Below are 23,678 nucleotides of genomic sequence, written 5' to 3'. Positions count from 1 at the left end.
TGGTTCCTCAACTCTGTCCCATGCATTCAAGGCTGCCATTTGACATAAAATTAGGGTCTGGACATCATATAAACATTGTGTTTGTACTGAAGTATATTGGCCTTCTCCAATAAGCTGATCCTGGCAGACTTGTATTCCTTTATCCCTCCATTGTTTTTCTATGTTTTTAGCCTCATCCTTGAACTAAGTCAGTCACTGAAGCCTTTGACTGGGTTCAAGAACAGCTTGTGCAAGGTCCCGCCAGTCCTGTGGTACAATCCTATTATATGTTGACCAAGAGTTTAACATTTGCTTTACATATGGGGAATGCATGCCATAAGATACTATTGCCTCCTTAAACCTTTGTAAATCTAACATTTCAATTGGAGCCCAAATATTTTGTGTAGTCATTTGATTAGGCAACTGCTGTATGGTTACAGGATAAATTAAGAGTGACTGTGTGAAAACAGGCTTTCTTTCTGTAACCTTATGATCCAAGCTTGAAACAACTTCACTGTTAATTTCTTCTGTCTGAATTTTTACAGGTTTAACAAGTTTTTCTAAAGCTGTCATCCTGGCACTTAAATTGACTATCTTTTTAAATAGTAAAATAGTAAAATAAGCATAGTAATAAACTGCATAATTCGATCAATATTAATCTTCTCATATAGTTGTTCCATTGTCAGACTGCCTAAAATTTCTAACAAAACCGAATTTTCTTCCAATGTACACATAAAACCCATTTTTTTTTAATGAGGAAAAAATTCTCTTTTAAATAGTTTCCTTTAAAATATCTGATATGTTGTGACTTACCAAATCTGCGTAGAACAGTAGAAAGCCAAGGGAATTTCAAAACAGCCACCTAGTGTCCGAGGTGTGAATCTAGAGTGAGAGTGAGAGAGAGAGAGAGAGAGAGAGAGAGAGAGAACACAAGAAAGCATAGCCAGCTAAAGCTTAATCCAGCCACATGTTCCCTCTTGAGCCGAGTCAAGGCTTAGCTTTGGCTTCCTTAAGCTCTGACCATGTGCATTGGCTTTACAGGCAGGGGCCCTGTTTGGCAGGGCAGGCCTGAGTTGTTTGCAGCACCAGCTTTAAGCAAGTAGCTCACAGTTAGTCCGGCCTGAGGCCAAGTTAACCTGGGCCCGGGCTAGGGAGCCAGTTGCCCTTGCGGGAACCCGGACCTGCCGCCAAGCCAAGCAGTTTTTAATGGATTGTTGTCACGTTAGGCACCAAATGTAGATGTAACCTACCGTCTTATTAAATAAGAAACACAGAACCAATGTAAAAGAGAAAGCCAAGAGGTCAGAGCTCAGAGCTAAAACCTTACCCTTCCTCCTGCGGTGGTCCTACCTCTCCGAAAGAGACCTACTTCCTGTGTGTTTGTCTTTATATAGTCTTTCTGTTCTGCCTTCTCATTGGTTGTAAACCCAAACACATGACTGCCTCGTCACTGCCTGTATGTACAGCCCTCAAGGTCTTAAAGGCGTGTGTCTCCAATGCTGGCTGTATTTCTGAACACACAGAGACTTACTTATCTCTGCCTACCAAGTGCTGGGATTATAAGTATAGGCCACCACTGCCCTGCTTTCCTGTGGCTTGATAATAGCTCTGACCCCCAGGCAACTTTATTTATTAACATACAATTAAAATCACATTTCAGTACAAATAAAATACCACCATAATAAAATAATAATTAAAACCACAAAAAAAAGAAGTTTGCCAAAAGTTTTTCTTTATGTTTTCTCCTGGATTTTCTATTCTCTCTGTTTCATCATTCTGACCAGCATGAATTATTCCAATAGGCATTTGGTTATTTAATTGCTCTGAGTAGGGGTTTCCTCTACAACTTCAGGAAAGGTTTGAACTGGATTTGCTGTGGGGGACTGCATGAGGCCCCTCTGGGATTTTCCCAAAGACCAAGGCAAAGGATTACCTTGCTTGTCCCTTGTTGATCTACATTCGCTGGTCCAGTGTTTTCCCTTACCACACCTTCTGCATACTCCAGAAGGAAGGGTCATTCTGTTGCCATTGTTCCTTGAAGAAACATTGTTTCTAGGAATGACCTGTTTACAGTCCCTTTTCAAATGTCCTTGCTTTCCACATCCAAAACATCTAACATTCCTCAAACCTTTTAAAATTGCTTCTCCTACCCACATATCATCATGCTCATGAGCCTCAACATTAACCGTGTCTCTAATCCAATCTTCCAAAGGCGCAGATCTTGCCTCAGCGTGTTTTTCTTCATATACACCTTGGGGTTTTTGTGGCAAAAGATGAAGTGCAGTTTGTAGTGCTCTCCACATTTATCTAGACCAAACATAATAGTATATGGGGTCTTGTCGTGGAACTGATCCAAGTTGAGTTCTGAGGTCTTGGAAAGCAGCTTCACGTAGGCTCCACCACATTCTATTCCATTCTGAAAATTAACCTCATACTGAACAATGAGAGGCTTGGTGTCAAATGTGAAAGGCTTGTTCAGTTTAGCAGAGATGTCAAGATTCTTGGCCCGAGACATCAGTATGTTTTTTTATCACCTGGAAGCTTTGTGTCCTTCATTTCATCTACCTCCCACTTTCCATCATATTTGGCAATTTCATCATCAGTGTCATCTTTTTTGGCTTTAGATAAAATCCACACTGACAGAGATCCTCTGTCAAAGGAGTTGGCAAAATAAACTTCCCCTGTTGGAACTGGAGCAATGAAGATGATCTTTGCAGATGAGGGAGTGCTGGTATCTGATTTCGATTTTGAATCTTCTACCTCTCCAATAACATCATCAAGATCATCTTCAATATCAATTATGTCATCATCATGTCCTTCATGAGCCTGAACAGCTGCAGTACCAAGGACCAGTAGCCAACACAGTAACCACTTCCCTTCCGTGATCTACCTTGAGCCTCCTGGGAACCACTGGTGGCTCCTGCACCTTCTCCCACCAGCACACCCAGCCCCACGCTGCATTGGAGACAGCGGTGGAGGTGGCCTGACCACCATGTGCCACAGAACAGAGACTATGGATTTGTTCCAGATTAAGATATATCAGGTTTGACCAGCCAAGACACCCTGAAAAGTCTCTGATGATACCAAGGCCCAGATGATCCAACATCCAGAACTGTTTCAAGACAACTGGCTCATACGATACACCCTCATGGACTACTCCATAATCCTTAAATTTTCTTTGTGTCTCCATAAGATACAGTGTCCCCTCCAGCAAGAAGTAGTAAGAGAAGCTACGCCCAAATTCCCAAATATACCAAGCTGGCTTTGGAGATGTGTAAAAGTTAAAACCTTCCTCTTTAAAAAAAAAAAAAAAGAAAAAAGAAAAGGGGAAGTGCTGTGGCATGGTCTGTATGTAAAATTGCTCTGATTGGTCAATAAATAAAACACTGATTGTCCAGTGGACAGGCAGGACGTATAGGTGAGACTAACAGAGAGGATAATAGAGACAACAGGAAGGCGGAGGGAGTCACTGCCAGCCGCCGCATGACAAGCAGCATGTGAAGATGCCAGTAAGCCACGAGCCATGTGGCAAGGTATAAATTTATAGAAATGGGTTAATTTAAGATGTAAGGACTAGATAGCTAGAAGCCTGAGCCATTAGGCCAAACAGTTTAAACAATATAAGCGTCTGTGTGTTTATTATAAGTGGGCTGTCAGACTGCCAGGGCTTGGTGGGACTCGGAGAGAGAACTCCAGCTGCATGCCACTGTCTGTGTGTTTATTATAAGTGGGCTGTCGGACTGCTGGGGCTTGGTGGGACTCAGAGAGAAAACCCCAGCTGCATGCCACTGTGTTCAGAAGACCTTCAATTACAACATCGTTTATTTGTACCCCTAGCCTTGGTCTTTGGTCATTTATTGAAGTTTGCTAAAATATCAATTTTATGGTTTCTCCTAGAACTTGTGTTACATCTTCTAAAGCTATTGTATTGTCCAGAGCAGTATGGTTTTTTGCTATACGTACTAGGTCCTTTCATTGCTCTGGGGAGGAGTTCCCCCAATGGTGACAGAGAATGACTGAATCATGTTCAACATTGGAGCCTGTTTGAGACCCTCCAAGGCATTTCCCAATGGTATAGGGTTGCCTCCCTTGTCCCTTGTTGATCTGCATTCATTGGTCCAGTGTCAGCTTTTGCCACATCTTCTGCCTAATCCAGAAGGTTGGGGCCTCCTGTTTGAGTTACCCCTAGAAGGAACATGGTTTCTAGGAATTTCCTACCTGAAATTTCTTCTGAGATGACCTTGTATACCACAACGAAAACATTTGACATTTTGATTTTTTCCTTATGCCTTTGGAAATTACCTCTCCTACCCAAGCATCATCATAGTTAAAAGACTAAATATTTACTGTGTTTTAGAGCCAATCTTCTATGTGTGTTGATCTGACCTTTAATAGCCCAATTATCCTTTTGCATTGTAAATTAGCATAGTAAATTTTCAAAAGCCAAAGACTGAATCAGTAATCATCTAGACTCTGGTTCTATGGTACCATTCTGTTTATAGCTGAAGTCAAATCTTTGCAAAAATTCAATGAAGGATTCTTTTGGACCCTTTATAACTTTAGTATATGGCTCAGTCCTCTTTCTGGATTATTGAATCTTGTCCCAAGCATTTAAGGCTGCTGTACAGCATAGGGATAAGGTATATTCATCATATGTAGCCTATTTATATCAGCATAGCTGCCCTCACCAAGTATTTGATCTTAGGAAATCTCAAAACCTCTAGCCTTACCTTGTTCAAAGGCCTTAACTTCTTCTGTCAACCAGCTGCTCCATTCAAGCTGAGGACCATGTTCCAGTACCACTGTGACTAATTGTTTCCAGTCCATTGAAGTCATTTTGTTTTGAGGGCACCAGATAAAGCAAGACAAAATTCTAGGGCCAAATCAGGTTTATTGATGTGTGAAATCAATAAGGTACACTCACAACACAGAACAAAAGTGAGACACCACCACTGATTCAGCTGCTGCTGTCCTACCATACTGCCTGAGGGTGGTGGGAACCAAACTGCAAGCCACACTTCTGCTACTTGCTGCCTGCTCCAACCAGCCCAAGAGAGGGTATCCCTTCCCCCACAGTTTCTAAGGGGTCACATATCTTCAGAGAGGACCACACCCATTAGGCCAAATTGCTCCATTTAATTCATCTTTGGATTAGAATTCTGCCAAATTCCCACAACAGCACATACTGGTCACTTTGCATGTATTTATCTTTTTATCTTTATAGACTTTTAAAATACACACACAAAGTTCAGAAACATAGCTGTACACATTTGTAATTTATAGATACATTAATTAATTGCATGTACAAAAATCACTTTAAAATAGTTGTGAGTTAGTCTTTAAAGATTTTAATGAGCATATACTAAAATAAACATTCATTTTGTTAACATCCCATTCTCTAAGTAGTTAAAAGCCTGACCAAAAATATATTCACCAGAATATATAAGCAAATATCTAAATAAAAGTAAAATACTGGTAATTACTTAATGTGCTTACACTCCAAATTTGTCACTAAAATACACAATCCTGAAACATTTAGAATGGATGTATTGTCTATCAGCAGTTTTCTAACCACAAAATAAGCTCACCTCAAAAATCTTAAAAATATAAAGATATTATAAATGTAGAAGTCATATTTAGATCCAGAATAAACTCTCTCTTAGTTCCCTTCCAAGTGAGAGCTGTGAGCTTGCATCACCACAAAGAAGTTTTCCAAGCCTCTAGTGGATAAAATAGTGACTAGCTTGTGAGCCTCTCCAGCATACAGACAACCATTGTTGGACCACCCAGCTCATGTTATGTTAGACAATCTAACACATTCCCTTGGTAATATATGTTCACTGTTAGATTCTGTTCCTCTGGATAAGCTTGACTAATAAACACTAAAGTAATGGGAGTAGTTCTAGAGAAAGAGAGTTACAGGAGTAAAATCTTTTGTGGGCTTAGTCCAATTTGTGATAATTTTAAAGAGAATGACCCCCATATTCTCATATATTTGAATACTTGTTCCCTACTTGGAGGAACTGTTTGGGAAGGATTGGGAGGTAAGGCTTTCTTGAAGAAGATGTGTCAATGGGGCAAGCTTTGAGGTTTCAGAAGACTCTGCCATTCATTCATTCATTTGTTCATTCATTTTCTCTTTCTGCCTCCTACTTAATGGATCAAGATGTAAGCTCTCTGGCACCTTAGCTTTGTTTCACCATCACACCATCATGGACTCTCTCTCTCTCTCTCTCTCTCTCTCTCTCTCTCTCTCTCTCTCTCTCTCTCTCTCTCTCTGAAGCTGTAAGCTGAATTTAAATATTTTCTTTTATTAAAAAAGTAGCAAAGGAATTAAAGCCTCAAAATTTGTCAAGGAATCTTTTTCATACTATTAGTAAAAGAAACAGTTTGATCACAAGCCTTTTTTATTTTTAGAATGTGTCAATATAATTGGTTCACATTCTTATTGTCATTGTGGATCCAAACAACAATGATTTGGGTCCTGTGATGGCTATTTTTTGTTGTCAACTTGACTACATCTAGAGGTAACTAAAATCTAAATGCCTGGGCACACCTTTGAGGAATATTTTTCTTAACTGAATCACTTGAGGTCAGAAGACACTTTCAATCCAGACCTTTGAGGTGGGAAGATACACCTTTAATCTTGGCCACACATTTTGCTGGAAGCCTATATAAAGGACTCCAAAGAAGGTAACTTGTTCTCTCTTTGCCAGTTTGTTCTTGCTCTCTGGAAAGTTTATTCCTTTACTGGCATTAGAACCTACTTCTTCAGGACTTTGGCATATACTGAAGACCTGCTGAGACATCCAGCCTCATGAATAGCTACTGAATTATTGGACCTTCTGTTGGTGTACAACATTGTTGAACTGCCTGGGACACAGCCTATAAGTTATTTTAATGAGTCACACACACACACACACACACACACACACACACACACACACACACACTCATTCTATAAGTTCTGTTACAGTGAGAACAATGACTAATACAGATTTTGGTACCAGAAATGGTTCTAGAGCAACAAAAGTATAAGTATGAATAAAATATAAGAATATTTTAAGATTTTGAATAGGTTTTCCAATGTGTTGACACCTACAGTTACCACTCTCCTGTTACTGAAGCCTCTCCTGGGAGCTCAGAGAGTACTGAAAGCCACAGTGTGAACTATTTTATAAACTCAGTGAGACAAATACATTTGATTATCCTGATTCACCAATTGTAAGAGGCAACATATTTGGTAACTCTATATGAAAAACTTTTGACAGTTTGTGAAAAATAAGGAAAATGATGATGCTGGCTGGTTGTTCCTAGTATCTCTGGATAAGTTGGTCAAGGAAAAGAATGAACTCTGTGATAAAATTAACCAACTTCTGGCACCTCAGACAACAATGAAAAACAACAATGAACTCAGTAATAAAATTGACCAGCTCAAGATATGCATAAATAGTCTAAAGGTTTCTAAGAGTGCCCTGGAATAGAATCTTTTCTCTAGCAGCCTCAGAACTCAAGTTGCAGAAAATCATACCAAAGCCCTCATTATAAGGTTGTCTGAATTACATCCAAAATTAAAGTCCTAGCCTCAGAGGGTGTTAGTGGGTAAAGTAAGGACATTGATGGTAAAAAAAAAAAAAAAAAAAAAAAAAAAGTGGGGTATGGTGGTATTTTATTTGTACTGAAATGTGATTTTAATTGTATGTTAATAAATAAAGTTGCCCGGGGGTCAGAGCTATTAGAGCCATAGCAAGAGCATGGCGGTGGTGGTGCACGCCTTTAATCCCAGCACTTGGTAGAAGAGCTAGGTAGATCTCTGTGTGTTCAGGGATACAGCCAGCATTGGAGACACATGCCTTTAAGACCTGGAGGGCTGTACATACAGGCAGTGATGAGGCAGTCACGTGTTTGGGTTTACAACCAATGAGAAGACAGAACAGAAAGACTATGTAAAGACATACACACAGGAAGTAGGTCTCTTTCGGAGAGCTAGGACCACCACAGGAGGAAGGGTAAGATTTTAGCTCTGAGCTCTGACCTCTTGGCTTTCTCTTTTACATTGGTTCTGTGTTTCTTATTTAATAAGATGGTTGGTTACATCTACAGTGGGGGGATATAATTTAAGTGGAGTGTTGCATGAACCCTAATTGGTCTTATAATAAAAACCTGGAGCCAGATATCTGGATAAAGGCTGAAAGATCAGAGAAACAGAGCAACAAGCCACTACAGAAACTTCTCCTGAATCCTCAGGCTGAAAAGGGAATATCCTGTCTATACAAATCCTCAGACTGAATGCCTCTGAGTCCTCTGCTGAAAAGGAAGGAAAGGCAGGGCTGAATTCCTGTATCCTCTCTGCCCAGCCATATCATTTCCTGTCTCAATCTTCCTAGTGCTGGGATTAAAGGTGAGTGATCCCAAGTGCTGGAATTAAAAATGTGTGACATCACTGCCTGGCTCTGTTTCTTTTTTAGACTGGATTGATCTCACGTATCCCAGGGTGGCCTTGAACTCACAGAAATCCAGATGGTTCTTAGCCTCTGCCTCCCAAGTGCTAGGATTAAAGGGGTGTGCCACTACTGCCTGATTTCTATGGCTACTCTGTGGCTGGCTCTGTCCTCTGATCTTCAGGCAAGCTTTATTTTTAGATTACAAACAATATATCATTGCAGTGGGCATCTGTGAGATGATCCTATTGAAGCTGAGAAATTGAACACTTAGGGTTCAGTCTCAAGGTTTTAATCTCACCCAAGGAAGTAGTCTCTCCACTCTCAGCAGATGTATTCACACTCTCAGCCCCTGAAATATTGCCTTTTGCACCTTTAACTGAGGAAATAAATCCTTCAGTGTCTGCTACTTCAGCAGTGATTTTCTATGAAGGAGATGCCAGGCAAGACAATATTGATGTCTCTCAGGGCCCACCTACAGTTTCCTCTAGACCATAACCAGACTAAAAGCTAAACAGGCTCTTAGAGGGGAGATAGAAAGTTCAATGTAAAAGGAGATGCACTACACTACTAAAGAGTTTAATGAGATTGATAATTCATTCAAATAGGAGTCTGGGGAATATGTGTGGGAATAAATTTTAAGGGTATGGATAATGGTGGAAAGAACATAAAGCTGGATCAAGATGAGTCTACTGGCATGGGCACACTGTGTAGAGATTTTAAGTTTAACATGGAAACTCATACAGTTTTTAAAAATGTCAAAAGACTGTTTGAATGACTGGCTGAAACATTTGTCAAATGGAGTGTGAGATTCCTGATATCCCTTGTCTTGGTGTTGATGAAGGGATTTGGGGGCTCAGGGAAGTTGCAATGCTAGAGTGTAGAGTGGATATGCTGTGTAAAGCCTATCCTCCACAATGGCCCAGAAGACATGCCTATAGTCGGAAGGTTTTCTGTGTCCCTGCCTGCCAGTGGCCGGGACTAATCTCTCCCACTCATGCCCCCCCCCAAGTAAACACACAGAGGCTTATATTAATTATAACTGCATGGTCATGGCTCAAGCCTTTTGCTAGATAGCTCTTATATCTTAAATTAGCCCATAATTATTAATCTATGTGTTGCCACATGTTCTGTGGCTTTACCTGCATCCCATTACATGTTGCTCCTTGGGCAGCTCACTGGCATCTCTCTCTGCCTTCTTCCTGTCTCTCTCTTTGAATTTCCCACCTGCCTCTAAGCTGCCTTGCTATAGGCCAAATGGCTTTATTTATCAACTAATCAGAGCAACACATATTTGCAACGTACAGAAAGACATTCCTCATCACTTTCCCTTTTTTGTGTAAACAAAAGGAAGGTTTTAACTTTAACCTATTAAAATTACATATAACAAAATCAAGCAAGAATTACAGTTACAATATCTAGTCTATTTGTATTTTGAAAAATTAAAGAAAATATTCTATCCATCCTATATTTGTGAGTCTAAAGTTTCATATCTAATTTATCTTTTATCATAACCAAAGAAAATTATAATTGTAACTATCTAGTCTTCAACTAGATCAAAGACACCAGAAGGATATAATATTAGCTAAATAAACAGGAAATGCATTGTAAGCAACTTCCAAAATTCTGGAAATGACAGAGACTGCCTGCCTGGACAGTAATCCAAAGTTCCTCTGTGATGTTGGGGCATCCATCTTTAGCCCATAGGTCTAGTCTCTCAGTCATTTTTTCTCTGTGTCCTGTAGAATGTCTGGCAGTCTCCTCTGTGAAGCAGGAACCTGAAGGACCATCTTGCTTTGTAAAGTTCAGTGTCCAGTCCATACAACATTTTGTCAAGCCATCCAGGCAAGAACAGTTTCTTGCCCAAATGGCTATTTTTGCCAAGAAGAAGATAAACTCCATATGGAGTGTCCTCAATACCCATCCTTCTCTCTGAAGTAAATCGGTCCTGCCAGGAGCAGGTGTGTCTCACTGTCCAGGAAGTCTAAGTTTTTAAAACATTTTAAATGCCATATTCTGTAGGTCTTTGAAGTGTTTGGAGATTACCTACCTAATTTAATTATATCTATGTATATCTAGAAAACTCAACATGACTATAAGTTTGACTATCATAGAAGACTAATTATTATCTGTATTTCTTAATTATCTATTAAAATTTAGATGAGTTACATAAACATAATACCTTAAACAAGAATAGAAATATATATACAGTATAACATAATTAACTTTTAATTTGTATCATTAAACTAAAATCTATACCAATGTAAAACATTTTAAACAAGTTGCTCTTTAAAATAGGTTCAAAAATCTATCCTTTTATCCTATCATATCTACATCATATATTTCCATATCATATCCCCCTTTCTCCTTTTAGAAAGATACTGACTATGACTGAAAACAATTTGTAACCAACAACCTAAGCAAAGACAAACATCCATAATCCATTTTTTGGGAATGTGGGCATAGTGTTCTAATCTACTTCCTGCTGATAAAATAAAAGGTGCTATATTCTTGCTGATTCATACCACAAAGATACATGCTCAACTATGTTCATAGCAGCACTATTTGTAATAGCCAGAACCTGAAAACAACCTAGATGCTTGTCAACTGAAGAATGGATTAAGAAACTGTGGTACATATACACAATGGAGTACTACTCAGCAGAGAAAAACAATGAAAGCATGAAATTTGCAGGCAAATGGATGGAACTAGAAAAAATCATCCTGAGTGAGGTAACCCAAACCCAGAAAGACAGTCATGGTATGTACTCACTCATAAGTGGATTCTAGATATAAAATAAAGAACAATCAGACTACAACAATCAGAACCATGGAGGCTATATATATAGCATGGGGGACCCTAGGACGACTGTGGCTTATAATAAGTTTTGGTTTTACTCAATTTTTAAAAAGGTGCTATATTCTTGTGGGGATCCTGAGAAAATTAAGAATTATGGTCAAGTCTTGACTGATATAGTCTGTGAGGCTTCATTGTCTGAGCCAGTTGCCTTGAAACCATTCTGGATGTTGGATGATCTGGGCCATGGTGTCATCAGAGACCTTTCAGGGGGTCTTGGCTGGTCAAACCTTATTAGTCTGGAAGTAATCCACATGTTTTCATCTTCTGTAGAAAAAGCAGAACCTATTTTCCAAAGCAATGTATTCTTAGAAATAGATTTTGAAATCAAGATATCTTCAAAATATATTTATTGATTTAACTCAGCAGCTCTTACAATCAAATGTCTTTCTGCAGTTAAAAATCCCAAAGACAATACAATCCAGATTCTCTGTGTAATATCCATCTTTATGTGGCTTATTTTTTTATATTATCTTTACTGTCTCTTTAAAGACTTTATTTTTAAAAACATTTCTTTATATAACTGTCTATATTCACTTTCTTCTCTCTTTTAAGCCTACATACATTTTTACACTTGCTGTAAACCATTTAAAGTCTCATTCCATCTGAATCTGTATTGTGAATCTACTGTTTTAAACTGCAGTGGTCAGTACTGAAGCAGCAGCCTTGGTTGCTGACTCCACCTATCTCAGCTTTTCAGCATGGTGGAAATAATTCACCACCATCTCTGGGAGCCATGCTATCCACTGACTCAGGGAGGCAGTGGGTCTATGCTTCTATCAAAGCAGCATGTAGCCCAGAAACCTCTTTTTTTGTCTGTATTAGCAAAGGCTAAATCTACCACACAGCAAACTGTTCAGCTTGCAGATGCCTCTGTGTACCACTGCAGGAATCCACCATGCTGCAGGTGAAGCCTGTACACCACAAACCCACCATAGAATAGCTCAAGCCCGCAGGCTGCAGCTGGCCTGAGAGAGACAACTAGGAAGCTGTTTTTAGCTCCATTTTAGAATCTTTTTTTTTTAAAGCTTTCTTAGGTTTTAGGTGGAAACTCTTGCCCCACATTTTGGTGCCATTTGTAGTTGGAAGATTTCCTGTATCCCTGCCTGCCAGTGGTCAGGACAAATCTCTCCCACTCATGTCCCCCAAGTAAACACACAGAGGCTTATATTAATTATAACTGCATGGCCATGGCTCAAGCCTTTTGCTAGATAGCTCTTATATCTTAAATTAGTCCTTAATTGTTAATCTATGTGTTGCCGCATGTTCTATGGCTTTACCTGCATCCCATTACATGTTGCTCCTTGGGCATCTCACTGGTGTTTCCCACCTGCCTCTAAGCTGCCTTGCCATAGGCCAAATGGCTTTATTTATCAACCAATCAGAGCAACACATATTCTCAGCATACAGAAAGACATTCCCTCATGACATGCCCTTCACTAATCCTATAAGATGCTGTGATGGACAGTTTTATATCAACTTGACACAAGCTAATGTCATCTGAAAGGAAGGAACCTCAACTAAGAAAATGCTTCCATAAGATCAGGTTGTAGTCAAGCTTGTAGAGCATTTTTTAAAAATCAGTGATTGATGAATGAGGGCCCAGCCCATTGGGGGTGGTACCATCCCTGGGCTGGTGATCCTGGGTTCTATAAGAAAGCAGGCTGAGCAAGCCATGGGGAGCAAGACAGTAAGCAGCGCTCTCCATGGCCTCTGCTTCAGCGCCTGCCTCCAGTACCTGCCCCATTTGAGCTTCTTTCTTGGCTTCCTTTGATGATAAACAGTGATATGGAAGTGTAAGCCAAATAAACCCCTTTGTCCTCAACTTGACTTTTTGGTCATGGAGTTTCATTGCAGCAATAGTGACCTTAACTAAGACAGATACATAATGATGAGTGGGGCACCAACACATTTAAAAAGCTTTATTGTCACCCCTTTCCTTTCCCAGACCTTGGGGTTGGCAATGCTGCTCCTCAGTTGGATAAATTAAATATGATTGTTTTAGTTGGGCCCTTAAGTAGCAGGGGACAAGAGAAAGCACTGAATCACTAAGGGCTAGATCACTAGTTATCATAAAGTAGTCATCATAATGGGTAGCATAGACAAAGCAATATCCAGAATGGCCTGACCCATAATGGTCAGCACAGGGAAAGTAAATTTTATGATTTGCATGACTTGGATAGAACTTTGGTACTAGCTAATCAACCATGGTGGTTTCTAAGTGTTAAACAGATAAGAAACCCACTGCATCTTTGTTTGACTTGAATAAATTCTCAAACAAATGAAAGAAAGACTCCATTGGATCATGGCAAAAGGAATCTCAGTCCAGTAACTAATTTCCAGACTTTTAACCAGTGTGGTGAAATATTGTGTCTGCTAATAAAGCTTGCCTGAGGATCAGAGGACAGAGCCATCCACTAGATTAGACATAGAGGCCAGACAATGGTGGCATACACCCTTAAGTTCAAAGCCATACTGGAAACAGAGCCAGGCAGTGGTGGCACACACCTTCAATCCCAGTACTGGGAAGCACACATGCCTTTAACCCCAGAAAGTGATGGCAGGGTAGAGAAAGGTATATAAGGCATGAGCAAACAGGAAATAAAGCAGTTCAGCTGAGACCCTTTTGTGTGAGGACTCAGAGGATTTCAGTCAGAGGATATGTGGAGTTTGTGAGGTATGGGTGGTGGCTGTGGCTTGCTCTGCTTCTCTGATCTTTCAGCTTTTACCCCAATATCTGATACTGTTTTTTTTTATTACAAGACCATCTAAGATATGAAAAACATCTGGCATCCAACTTGTGGGGCACAAATTCACAAAAAAAAAGTCACTTGCCTGTGGCCTTGCAGGCCCTGGCTCAGGCCTGATCTGCTCAGACCCAGAGTCTCCAACCCACATGGGCCAGAGTCCCTAACCCACTGGCTAAGATTTTGTTGCAGCCTCTCTGCAGCAAACTCCACAGGTTTTGGAGGGGGCTCTAAAAACCATATGAGTTAGCCTCTTTCTTGCATTCTTTTGTTCAGATGGCTGTCTCTTTGGCTTCTTCTCTCCTGGTGAGTTGTAGGCTATCCCTAGATCCACATCTTGGGCTGCTACCACACTAGGTCGCTGCCTTGAAATCCACTCTGGCTTCTACTGTTCTCTGCAGAAGCAGTCAGCCTAACATCTGAATTGTCATTGTTGGTAGATTTGGTGAGACAAATGGGATTTCTAAAAAGGGAGAAATTAGTTAAAAAAGAATGTTTCCCCACATTAAAAAAATTGGGAAACATTTTTACAGTGGAGGGAATTTGGTCTCTGTTTAATAATACAATTAACTGTCTGAAAATGAAACAATTAAATGAGAGGATAATTAATGTTGATGGGATAGATGTAATGTCAATTATAAATATTATTTGTTTGATTGTTTTGGTTTTATTATTAAAAATTTTGTTTAAATTAGTGCCAAGATAAAAGTCTTAGAAAAACTTGTTAAAACAGATCATAGAGATATTCTGACCCAGACAGAAGAATTTAAAGGTGAACCTGTCTCAGCATTGCATTTTACATTTACAGAAAAACAGCCTAAGGCTTTCAAACAGCTAACCTTAATCTATCCAGTAACCTTACAGGAACTGCCAAATGCTCAAGGCTGTGTAAGAGCTGACTGGATTCCTGTGCAAATGTTAAATTTGAGGAGATTCAAAGAAGCTATAGTCTCATAGGATATGAATTCTCCATTTGTGAAACAGATGTTAAACTCATACTCAACTTGTAATAGAATTATCCCTCAAGACTGGAGAGATTTGGTTACAGCAGTCTTAGAGGATGGTCCCCAATTACAATAGAGGACCTGATGGAAAGCTGAGGTCCATCACTGAACAATGAATAAGGGCTAGATACATTGAAATTTGCCAAGATCAACTTCTTGGAGAAGGTGATTATGCTGATATACAAAGGCAATCTTTATATGATGACCACACCCTTGCTTTATGCCACATGGCATTCTTGAATGCTTGGGAATTGAAGAAATAGGAAAGAAAATTGAGTCATTTACTTAAGTTATACAGGGTCCAAAAGAAAGCTTCACTGATTGATTACGACTGACTTCAGCAGTAAATAGAATGATACCAAATTCAGAAGCTAGACAAATAATAATTGAATCTCTGGCTTTTGAAAATGTTAATGCACAAGGCAAAAGGATAATTAGTCCATTAAATGTAAGATAGCATCCTTGGAGGAATGGACCTGAGATACAATAAATTTTGAATCTCATGACCATGATGATACTTGGATAGGAGAGGTGATTTCCAGAAGTTTGGAGAAAAATAGTAATGTCATATGGTTCAATTGCAATAAACAAGGTCATCTGAAAAGGAACTGTAAACAGGGTGTTCCTAGAAACAATGTTTTTTCAAGGAATAATAGCAACAGAATGTCCCTCCCTTCTGGATTATGCAGAAGATGTGGTAAATGCATACATTGAACTTATGATAGGTCATCTTCAAACACATCAGAGATCTATAGAATATGGCATTTAAGATGTTTTAATAACATAGGTTATTTTTTATGACAATGAAACATGTCTGCTCCTGGCAGCACCAATCTACTTCAGAGAAGATGATGGGCATTGAAGAAACTCCTTATGGATTTTACTTTTTTTACAGCAAATGTTAGTCACTGAGCAAGAAAATGCCCTTGCCTCAACTGCTGACAGTATGCTCTCCAAAGTGGACAAGGAGGACACAGAAAAAAGGACTGCTGATCCTTGCCAAGATGAGGTAGGAAGGCTCTTCAGAAAACCCTGCTTCACAGAAAAGTGTCTCAGACATGCTAGGCCTGTAGGCTGAAGATGGATGCCCTAACATTGCAGAGGAACCTTGGGTGACTGTCCAGGTAGCCAGTTGTTTCTGTCATTTCTCACATTTTTTACAAGTCACTTGTTTGCACTTCTTTCTTACTCAGTTAATATCATTTCCTTCTTGGGTCTCTGAGGGAGTTGAAGATTATTAAATAGTTATAGTTGTAATTTTTCTTGTTAACAAATTCAGAAAAGAAATTCACTAAAGAGGTGTAAAATGTATAAGTTTGAAAGACATCAAAAGATAGTTTTCAGTTGGTAATACAAGTTAGGATAGAAAGTAAATTAGGTACAACACTTTGGATTTACCAAAATAGGATAAAAAATAGAGTACTTTCTCTGAATCTGCTAAATATTAATGGACTGGACATTGTTAATGTAATTCTTGACTGTATATATTGTATATACTTATTGTACATAGTTTTTCTTATATCAGTTATAACCTTCTTTTATTATTTTAGACAAAAAGGGGAAATGTGGTGATATATTGTGTACCCTAAAAAATTTGCCTGAAGATCAGAGAATAGAACAAGCTACTAGATTAAACATAGAGGCCAGGCAGTGGTGGCATACACCTTTAATCCTAGCACTCCAGAGGTTGAGATCATTCTGGATCTCTGTGAGTTCAAAGCTACCCCTGACTGCATGAAATTGACTCAGTCTAGGAGAGAAAACAGAGCCAGGCAGTGGTGGCACACACTTTTAATCCCAGAAAGCCATGGCTGGGCAGAGAACAAGGTATATAAGGCATGAGGAGACAGAAACTAAAGTTTTTTTTCTTTCTTTCTTTTCTTTTTTTTTCTTTTTTCTTTTTTTCACAAGTGTCCCTTTTAGCTAGAGGCTTTTTCAGCTGGAGCCTTTTGGGTGAGAACTCAGAGACATTCAGAGGATTCATGGAGTTGGCGAGGTGAGCTGTGGCTTGTTCCTTTGTTTCTCTGATCCTTCAGGATTTACCCCGATATCTGGCCCTAGGTTTTTATTATAAGACCATTTAGGAATTTGTGTTACAGGAACAGGAGAAGAGGATCTTGTGAGTTGGAATGTGGCCTGTGAGCAGAGTATGAAGGCCAGCATTACTCTTGATAAGCCATGGGGGCCCCTGTCCAAATGCCCAACCCTGGGAAAAGGACCATCCCAGGGGATCAGAAACTTCATTATAGAATATATATCTAATTTATCAAGTATCTTATTCATCAAACATATGCTTCCACTTATCTAAATTCTCTAGAAGCTTGGCATTGAACACTTGACAAAGACATGAGTACTTAGATGTAAATCTCTAAATCAGCTTTTGTTAATCTGAATAGGCCTTTATAACCTTAAATTTTTATCACCATATAGGGTATCTAAATCAAAGTTGAATCACAGATACAGTATGTTGTAACAAATCTAACCTTATATTTTTCTCATCATACAAAAGTCCATATCAATCCAAAATATTTGAGATTTTTGCTTTCTTAGTTTAAAAGGAGATACAATGGACAGATTGCTCATTAGGACTAAGAAATGTCATAGTTAGATGCACATATTTGCAGAATTGAATTCAAGTTACATGCACATACTCGCAGAGTAAAATCTAGCTTACATTCACACATACAGATTTAAATCCAAGTCTCTCTCTCTCTCTCTCTCTCTCTCTCTCTCTCTCTCTCTCTCACACACACACACACACACACACACACACACACACACACACACACATACACACACACACACACACACACACACCTTAAACAGGAGTTGAATAAATTAAAAGAAAGGGAGAAACAGTATGTGCTGAGCAAGATGAAGCTAGTCTCTCCATCACTGACCCCACATTTCAGCAAAGATAGATGGGGCATTTAGAGAGGGAGAGCAGACAGAAACAAGCAGGTCTTGGAGCAAAGGAAAAGTGGAGAATTCTTTCTCTGTTCCCCAACCACCTGGTCCAAGGTATACTGAGGCCAGATTTGATTTGAAAGGAGTGATTATTGGGTCTCCAAAAGACATCCCAATGGGAGATAGGGGGTGTATGACACAGTTCCCAAGGATGAGGCAGAGGAAAAGGATCCAAAGCCTGAATGTTCTGCATCCCCGGCATCCAGGGAGGATCAGATTGAGTGGGCACAAGCTGTCCAGTACATTGTCCTACAAGAACAGGGTCAAAGGCTCTGAGTCCTAGAGAGACACAGTCGCCTGGTACCAGGACTTTGAGAAAAGCCAGGAGGTGAGGAGAGGACTGGGCTTAAGATCTTACATCTCTTACATCTTACATGTCTTACATCCAGGGGAATGGTCAGAGGCAGGCAGCCCTGCAAGAGACCCACTTGTTGGTACTGAATGGAAGGCAAAGCCGCCGGCAAACAAGAAAGCAGATTTGCTTCAGGTGAAAGAGAGCAGATCTGTTGCTAGTGGAGCAGGAGGGAAGGGTCCCAGTGTGAAGAGATAATTTTCAGAGTCCCTGCCAAGGTATGCCACTCTGCAAACATGCCAAATGCAATGGAGTTAGTGGAAGAGATTTACTGGGGGAGAGTGGAAGAGTGAGAGAATGAAAGGCCGTGTGGCAGTGGGGACTTGAGAGAAGCAGACAGACGAGAGGAAGAAGAGAAGGGAAAGAGGAAAGAAGAGGCAAGAGAAGAAATTAGAGATGAAGAGGAGAAAAAGGCAAGGGAGATGAGAGACGAGAGAGGTAAAGAGACCTGTACCGGGCGGGCAGTTTTAAAGGGTGCACGTGTCTCACAGCTGACAGCGGAAAGGCACCTGGCGACAGGTGATGACGTAACTGCCTTGGCGGCAGAGGCTGCTGCTTCAATGTCAGAAACTAGCATTGGAATTCTTTAATGAAAGAAGCAGAGTCTGACACTTAGGACCCCAGTGTCTTTTCTATTTGAGAGAGTTCACTTAGTGAAAAGGGCACATGCGCCTTAGCAGGCTTCATGGCTAGCAGGAGCTGAGTAGGGGAACAGGAAGAACAGAGGGAGGGCTTGGAGTGAAGATATGCGAAAGCTTGGACATAGGGAACCTCCTTCCATCTACGCAATCGCTGGCAGAAGTTGCAAAGGTTCTGTATAATATTGGGATCTAGGATGCCAGTAAGTGGCCACTTGGACTGATTATTTAAGGAGTACTGGGGCCAGATTTGACTGTAAAGGTGGGTAAGTTAAGCCCTTAAGTCAAGTGCTGGATGTCTAAGGTTTTCCAAAAGGCATCCCAGAGGCGAGCTTGGAGGTATGGTGGAGTGATAGATTCACAACACGCCCCGAATGAGTGAGGTAGAGGAAGATCAAGGAGGATCAGATTGAGTGGTCACAAGCTGTCCAGCCAGTCATCACACACTGAACAGGTGCCAAGGGCTAAAGGCCGAGTGAGACTTGGTCACCTGGTATTAGAGCTTAAAAACGAGGCCAAAGGGGGAGAAACCACACTCAAGAGATTAAGCCCCACTCATGGGAAATGGAAAGACATAAGTCTTGGCAAAAAGGGTCAACCTCAGCCTTAAAGAGTGTGCTGGGGTTCCTCTGCCTCCAACAATACCAGAGGGGTACCAGATGTTCAATAGTCACTCCCATGGATCCAGGGAAACATTTAGGCCGACTGGAAGAAGGGAACTTAATAATCATGGCTGGTGTTGGGTGAGGTGCCCAGCAATCAGTTAGTTGGAAAATGAGCCTGTTATAGGTAGACTGGGTACAGGGTCCTGGTGTGCTTCAGACTGCTAGTGGGCAGGGGGAGCTACCAGGGGAACCTGCCAAGTCTCAGCATCAATGTAATAGTTTAGTGGTGGAAGGCAACCTTGTCGAGTTCGAGCCAAGGTGTAGATGTAACCAACCGTCTTATTAAATAAGAAACACAGAACCAATGCAAAGAAGAAAGCCAAAAGTTCAGAGCTAAGAGCCTTACCCACCTGCTGCAGCTAGCCTCTTAAGCCAAGAGACCTCTCCAAAAGAGAGCTACTTCCTGTCTGTTTGTCTTTGCATGGACTTTCTGTTCTGCCTTCTCATTGGTTGTAAAACCAACCACATGACTGCCTCTTTACTGTCTGTTGTACAGCCCTCCAGGTCTTCTATGGTATTGAGATTAAAGGTGTGTGTCTCCATTGCTGGCTGTATCCTTGAATACACAGAGATCTACCTAGCTCAGCCTACCAAGTGCTGGGATTAAAGGCGTGTGCCACCAATGCCCAGCTTTTGCTATAGCTCTAATAGCTCTGACCCCTGAGCAACTTTATTTATTAACATACAATCAAAATCACATTTCAGTACAAATAAAATACCACCATACCAAGGGGCGCCACAAAGTCACACCATACAACAGAGCTCACGTGGGAGGTTTGTTGTGGGGATGTGCAGAGGCAGCCTCTGAGTGAGGGCAGAAGGAAAGAGAGGGGGGGGAGAGAAGGGCTTGCATTTTATAGGGGATCTAGTGCAGGAGCGTAGGGAGAGTGCTCTACTTGATGGCTGTGGTAGCTACAGTGTCACATCTTGGCTGCTGCTGTGTCCTGCTAGGTCTCTGAGAGCAGGCCAGTGTAAATGCTTGAATGCTAACATTCTAGGATTGGGAAAGTTGCTAGGTGCTGATAGCTGGTCTTTGTTCAATGGGTATTTTGTTCCTTGTTCAATGGGTATTTTGTTCTTTGGTTTCCGTTTCCTCTCTGGTTCTTAGGAGTGTAGTGGCTGTGTGTTGCCAGTAGGAAAGTCTTCTGGGGTTTGATAGGTGTGGCCACTGGGAGTTCCAGGTGTAAGAATGATATGCAGCACTGGTTCCCAGTGCTGGAAGGTCACAGTCACAACAAAAACCAATATCAGTACCAGAGCTTTATTAGGAGGAATAGGGATGGGGGAACAAGAGAACCAGGCCTGGGAAGGAGCATGTACAAAGAGAGAGAGAAAAGGAAGAGAGAACAGAACAGAGAGAGGGTGGGGTCTGAGTCACGGCTCTGTAAGGCACAGGTGGGCTTGCAGAGCTACGCCATGCATGCGCAGATTGCATAACCATGCTGCTCATACGTAATCACCAGCACACACTGATGGTGTAAGATGCAAGACCCCTTGTCAAGCTCCTGAACTGCACATGTGCGATCATGCTGCTGGAGCGTAGCAGAATCCCAGGTAAAATATATTTCTGGGTATTGGGACCTGAGACTTAGGAATGGGAGTGGTCTGGGGCTTCCCGAGAGGGTGGAAAGCTGGGTGTCCCACCAGGATCTGCTTAGTTACTCCCCTGGGAATTCAGGCAGGGATCGAGGAGAGGGCACAGCAGAAGGTCTGCCCCGCAGCTGGGGATGAGCTTGGGAAATTTTATTAGCAGGAGCAGAGGGAAAGCTGAAGGTCTGCCGTTGGCCTACCTGCTTTCCTGGCCCGAGAGGCCTCAGGCTTTGAGGTTTCAAAAGCCTGTCCAGGCCCAGTTGCTCTTCCTGCTGCCTTTGCATCAGGATGTAGAACTCTCAGCTACCTCTCCTCACCATGTCTGCCTGTGTGCCATCATGGTCCCTGCCGTGATGACAATGGACTCTGAACTATAAGCAAGCCCCCAGTTAAGTGCTTTCTTTTATGAGGAGTTGTCTTAGTCATGGTGTATCTTCACAGCATTGTGAACATGACTTAGACAAGGATTTTTTTAAAATATTCTCTTTTTCTAATATTCTTCTATTTACTAAGGCACGTTGTGTGCCCTAATATGTAATTAACTTTAGAAAAAGTTCCATTGTATATTCTGCAGTATTTAAATGGAATGTTTCATAGATATGTTAAGCCCATTTGGTATATGATGTACTTCAATTCAGATATTTATGTTTATTTGTCCTGTTCATTTGTGAGTCACTACTATTGTATTGGGATTAATCTGTGTCTTTCCAAAGGTTAATCTAGTAGTATTTGTTTTATGAAATTGGGTGTACTTGTATACACTAGATACCATTTCATTCTATATGTATATGGGTATCAACTTGTATTTAAATGTCACATAGGCTATTTGATTCAAAATAAACTATAATGAATTTTATTTTCTTAAAATTACATCTTTTTTTGTGTCACTCTGGGAATTCTATACAAAATTGATTCTCACTTAATGCACATTGGAAACTTTTCTGTCACTTCTCAGCCTTTGCCAACAGTTGATGACCAAGTCCTGTTGCCTCTTTGTGTGTTACAAGTGTGGGCCCTGTGCTTCACTTTTTAGCCTGCCTGCCTTTTGTGGTTCAGCACTCATTGTTTCTGGTAATTTCACTGAAATAGGTTCTTTTTTTAGATAGGGTATTGGCTCTATAGCACAAATGCCCCTGAGCCCTCACAATCCTCTTGCATCAACCTAAGTCAGAGGTTCTCAGCTAGAGGGTCCCAACCCTTTGGATGGTCAAACGACCCCTTCACAAGGGTGGTATATCAGATATTAACATTACAATTCATAACAGTAGCAAGCTTACAGTTATGAAGTAGCAATAAAGTAATTTGATTGTTAGAAATCACATGAGCAGCTGTATGAAAGGATCACAGCATTAAGAAGGTTGAGAACCACCCAGCTAAGTGCTGGGATTACAGGACTTAGTGGCCATGGCCATCTTCCCACATTTTAGGTTTTTAAGGACAGGGTTCCATGTCAATCAGCCTGCTCTTGAGCTCTATGTAATTGGTGATGACCTTGAACTCCTGACCATTCTGCTTCTGTCTTCTGGGTATTGCAGGTGCGACTCTCTATGCCTGTTTTTGTTATATATTTCTTTGTGTTTGTTTGTTTTTAAGACTGGGTCTCACTGTGAAGCCCTGGCTTAGAAATTGTGGCTACCTCCAACCTCTACTTCCCACATGCCAGAATTACAGGTCTAGGCCACCATGCCTGGCTGGTTTTGCAATACATTCTTACCTAGCAATTTTTCTCTGGGATTATCTTCCTCTGGACACTGAGCCAGCTGCCTAATGTCACACAGATAAGGTTTAGTCTTGACACAACCACACCAACCATGTAGAGGTTGTGTGTGTTTCTTCAGGACAGTGTTAGTTGTGACAAAGCAGCTGCCAGGCTTGGGATTTTAGTACCTTACCCTCTGAATGTTTGCTAATCCCCGCTCCATTCGACCCTCTGTACTGCTGCTGACACCTCTGATGTCCTGATTCTCAAACTAACAGTGCGTACTCTCAACAGAGTAGATCGCCTCCTTGTGCCATGGTAGCCACAGCAGTCATGGCAGGGCTGTGGGGGTGGTGATGGAAATAATGCTTTCTCTAGAGTGTGGGCAGAAGGGGGCATGGGAGGGGATCTACAGTGTGTCTTCTTGAGGGAAAGTAGCCACTATCTCTGCACTTGAATCAAGCTTTGTGGGGTGCTTTCTTCCCTTCTCAGGCAGGTGAGTGGTAACCACTAGCCCCTTCCCAACCATGGTCTTGGGGAGACCAGGCCAGGTGCAGGAAGCTGCGTGAGTGCTCAACATCACAATCATGGCAGAGAATGGGTGCACTGGAGCATGTTTGATCACTTCCACACTGAGGAGGCATTCTAACTCAAGTAACAAAGGCTAGTCTTATATCTTAAAAGGACCAGCCTTAATATTATACATCCCAAGGGCTCAGGAGAGAGAACTACTAAGGGCG

At 41.1% G+C, this 23,678-nt stretch overlaps 1 pseudogene; it reads right to left on the bottom strand.

Annotated features, from left to right (window-relative positions):
- Positions 1-2,110: 2,110 nt before the first annotated feature.
- On the bottom strand, positions 2,111-23,161 carry LOC121821806 (calnexin pseudogene; annotated as a pseudogene).
- Positions 23,162-23,678: the final 517 nt, after the last annotated feature.

The sequence above is a fragment of the Peromyscus maniculatus genome, chromosome 12 (genome assembly GCF_049852395.1).
Source record: "Peromyscus maniculatus bairdii isolate BWxNUB_F1_BW_parent chromosome 12, HU_Pman_BW_mat_3.1, whole genome shotgun sequence".
In the NCBI taxonomy this organism is placed as follows: domain Eukaryota; kingdom Metazoa; phylum Chordata; class Mammalia; order Rodentia; family Cricetidae; genus Peromyscus; species Peromyscus maniculatus.
Note: the sequence above shows the minus strand (reverse complement) of the source record. Positions and strands in the feature narration are given on the sequence as shown.